The sequence below is a fragment of the Elephantulus edwardii genome, unplaced genomic scaffold, assembly GCF_000299155.1.
Source record: "Elephantulus edwardii isolate Elephantulus edwardi_28Jun2011 unplaced genomic scaffold, EleEdw1.0 scaffold00121, whole genome shotgun sequence".
Lineage (NCBI taxonomy): Eukaryota > Metazoa > Chordata > Mammalia > Macroscelidea > Macroscelididae > Elephantulus > Elephantulus edwardii.
The window spans coordinates 6,648,104-6,652,003 of NW_006399871.1; the positions used below are offsets into that span (position 1 = coordinate 6,648,104).

At 44.9% G+C, this 3,900-nt stretch overlaps 1 pseudogene; it reads left to right on the forward strand.

Moving 5' to 3' along the window:
- The first annotated feature begins 334 nt into the window (after positions 1-334).
- LOC102848156 lies at positions 335-1,582 on the forward strand (annotated as a pseudogene).
- Positions 1,583-3,900: the final 2,318 nt, after the last annotated feature.

Here is a 3,900-nt window from a genome sequence, read left to right on the forward strand (position 1 = left end):
CAACAGCTCCCATTTGGTCCCGCACTGCGGGGGCCGGGGTTGGTGGAAATAGACCAGTGGCGGCCTCTAGCTTCCCCCCTGGGGGCGGGGTCTAGGCCAAATGTGTTTGTCTGGCGGGGGCGGGATCTGGGGGGGGGGGTAACAGCAGGCAGCTGGCTCCTCCCCGGGGGCGGGGTCTAGGACAACTGCTGCTGTCTAGCTCCTCCCTGGGGGCGGGGTCTATGGTAACAACAGGCGGCTGGCTCCTCCCCGGGGGCGGGGTCTAGGCCAACGGCACCCCGCTCGGCTCCGCCCTGGGGGCGGGATCTTGTATCTTTGTGGTCCTCCATCCAAGATGCGGTTGCTGCAGCGGCTGTTCAAGCAGTCCTTGCCCAAGCAGGTCGAGTTCTATTCACGCTTCTCACCATCACCACTCTCCATCAAGCAATTTCTGGACTTTGGGAGAGAGAACGCGTGTGCGAAAACATCATACCTGTTTCTCCAAAAGGAGCTTCCTGTGCGACTGGCGAACACCATGAGAGAGGTCAGCCTTCTGCCAGACAACTTGCTAAACCGGCCTTCGGTGGGACTGGTTCAGAGATGGTACATGCAGAGCTTCCTTGAGCTTTTAGAATACGAAAATAAGAGCCCTGAGGATCCCCAGGTCCTAGATAAGTTTCTGCAAGTCCTGATTACCGTCCGGAACAGACACAACGATGTGGTCCCTACGATGGCACAAGGAGTGATTGAGTACAAGGAGAAGTTCGGGTTCAATCCTTTCATCAGCAGTAACATCCAGTATTTTCTGGATCGATTTTACACCAACCGCATCTCTTTCCGCATGCTTATTAACCAGCACGCACTTCTGTTCGGTGGGGACACGAATCCTGCCCATCCGAAACATATAGGAAGCATTGATCCCTCCTGTAATGTGGCCGAAGTAGTGAAGGATGCCTACGAGAAAGCCAGGATGCTGTGTGAGAAGTATTACTTGGTAGCCCCAGAGCTGGAAGTTGAAGAGGTGAATTGCAGAGCTCCAGACAAACCCATCGAGGTCGTTTACGTGCCCTCCCACCTGTTTCACATGCTCTTTGAGTTGTTCAAGAATTCCATGAGGGCAACAGTGGAGTTACACGAAGACGGAAAAGAGGGCTACCCAGTCGTTAAAACCCTGGTTACCTTGGGCAAAGAAGACTTGTCCATTAAGATAAGTGACCAGGGGGGTGGTGTCCCACTCCGAAAAATAGATCGCCTTTTTAACTACATGTATTCGACTGCACCCAGTCCTAGCCTGAAGCTTGCCAGAGCTGCCCCATTGGCTGGGTTCGGTTACGGTTTGCCAATTTCTCGTCTTTATGCCAGGTATTTCCAAGGAGACCTAAAACTGTATTCCATGGAAGGAGTGGGCACTGACGCTATCATTTATTTGAAGGCTCTTTCAAGTGAATCAATTGAGAGGCTTCCTGTTTTCAATAAGTCAGCTTGGCGCCATTACAAGACCACACCCGAGGCTGATGATTGGAGCAATCCTAGCAGTGAGCCCAGAAGTGCTTAGAAATACAGGGCTCCACAGGACAAGATCAAGACTCAGAGACCTTTCTAGGAAAGCAGATACTCTGGGCTTCTCTCTGAGGAAAGATCACCTTCTGCAGGTTAAACCAGAGAGCACTTCTATCAAGTACCAACTCCAAGTGCAGAACCAGAGTTACTCCAGTGCTTTTAAAGAATGTGTGTTTTCTTCAGGGCTGCTGGACCTTTTCCACGGGGCCCTTCCTGTAGCCACACCAGCTCTTTCACAACTGTTAGTTTGTAAATGGAGTCCTTTGTTGTTGTTGTTGTACTTTGCTGTATGTTGTGTTTGACACCTGGTAAACAAGTACAGGCACATCCTTGACCTCTTCCCCTCCACTTGATTATCAGAGAGTCCAGTGTCCAGACCCTTCCCAGAGCACCACACTCTTTCACTATTGCTCACACAATAGATAACCTACTATTGCTTTTTGTGATCAAATACTATATTTGTCCCAAACCATCAACCAAGGTCTGGAGAAATCTGGAAGTTCAGAGCATCTACTGAGCATGTCTTGATAATTCAATCCCAAGACCCTTTCCACTTTACTTTCTCCCCAACTCTGATTTAGATTCTTGCTTTTCTCCATCTGATAATATTTCCACTGTGAGCCGCTTTCTTGGTAGATACTACTCATTGGTGCATTAATTTTCTTTCACATTTCATTTGTATATTTCCAATCCATTGATTGTTGTTATGTGCTGTCAAGTCACTTGTAATTTATAGTGACTGTATGTACAACAGCTTTGAACCTTGCTTTATTCTGAGCCAACATCATTGTCTCTGACACACCTTACTTGTTACTCCAGTCACTAAATCAATCCATCTCCTCTCTCGTGTTGTCACTCCACCCTTCCAAGCATGGTGTTCCTTTCCAACCTTTCCAAGGACTGGTTCCTCCTTGCAACGTGCTAAAAGTATGTCAGATGAAGCCTCAGAATTCTCCATGGAGCAGCCTAGTTTCAGCCTCATAGGACAAACGTTTATTCTCAGTGATTTTAAAAAAAAACAAACAAACACAACCCCCCCCCTCCAAGTTAGAAGTTCCTGTATTACAAGTATTCTCTGCTCACTGAAAACAAGATTGATAATATTTCAGTTAACAGATTATATTTTGTTGTTAAGATTGAAACAACCAGTATGTGTTCTTTTCTAAAAAAAAAAAGCCTTTTGTTTTAATCAGACTTGTATAACACAAATAAGAGAAATGTATGGAAGATAAAGATGAAAAATAGCTGAGTTGAATGAAACAATGTATATGAATGTTTGTGTAGAAGTGAATGATGATATAAATAATAAATTTTTTAAAATAGCTGAGTTACCACAAAAGTGAATTTACTTATAACCAATACATAGATTAAAATAAATGACCCTGTATTCTGAAAAGGGTATAGAAGAAGGAATATCATTGTGGATGTCAGATGAATCTTGCCTGAAAGCAGAAAACACCAGAAAGATGTTTACTTGTGTTTTATTGACTATATAAAGGCATTTGACTGTGTGGATAATAACAAATGATGGATAACATTGCAAAGAATGGGGATTCTAGAATACTTATTTGTTTCATGTGAAACTGTTTGTAGACCAAGAGATAGATGTTACAATAGAATAAGGGGATACTGTCTGATTTAAAATTAGGGAAGGTACCTGCGTTAGGGTTGTACCCTTTCACCGTGCTTGTTCATAATGTACATGGTTGAGTAATCTGAAAAGCTGGGCTATGAGGAGAAGAACATAACAGTAGGATAGGAGAAGATTCATTAACCTGCAGTATGAAGGTGACATAATCTTGCATGCTGAAAACATAGAGCAGAGAGGTAATTTTGAGGTCTAAGGTGTACTTGGCCCAAGCAACACTAGTTTTCAATTGCCTGGTAAGCTGGGCAGTGAATAAAGAAGACAGAAGACTTTTGATGTTGGTAGAGAATACTGGATATGCTATGTACTGCTAGAAGAAAGAAAGATAGCCACTAAAGGCGAGGATGACTAGACGCCCAGCTCCCTTACCTAGAATATACTACCAAGAGGGACCTTGGAGAAAGACATTGTACTTAGTAAGAGGCTTGTTGTTAGGTGCCATCGAGTGGAGTACTAATTGCAGTGACTACATGAACAGGACAGAATCCTGCACCAGCCTCACTATCTCTGACACACTTGAGCCCATTGCTGCAGTCACAATGTCAGTCCATCTCAATAGGGATCTCCCTCTCTTTTTGCTGATCCCCCACCCTTACAAGCATGGTCCTTTTCTAAGGAATATCGTCTGCTAGCAACACGCCGAAAGAATGAGAGACGAAGCTTTGCCATCTTTGCCTCTAAGGAGCACTCTGGCTGCACCAAGACATGCCTGT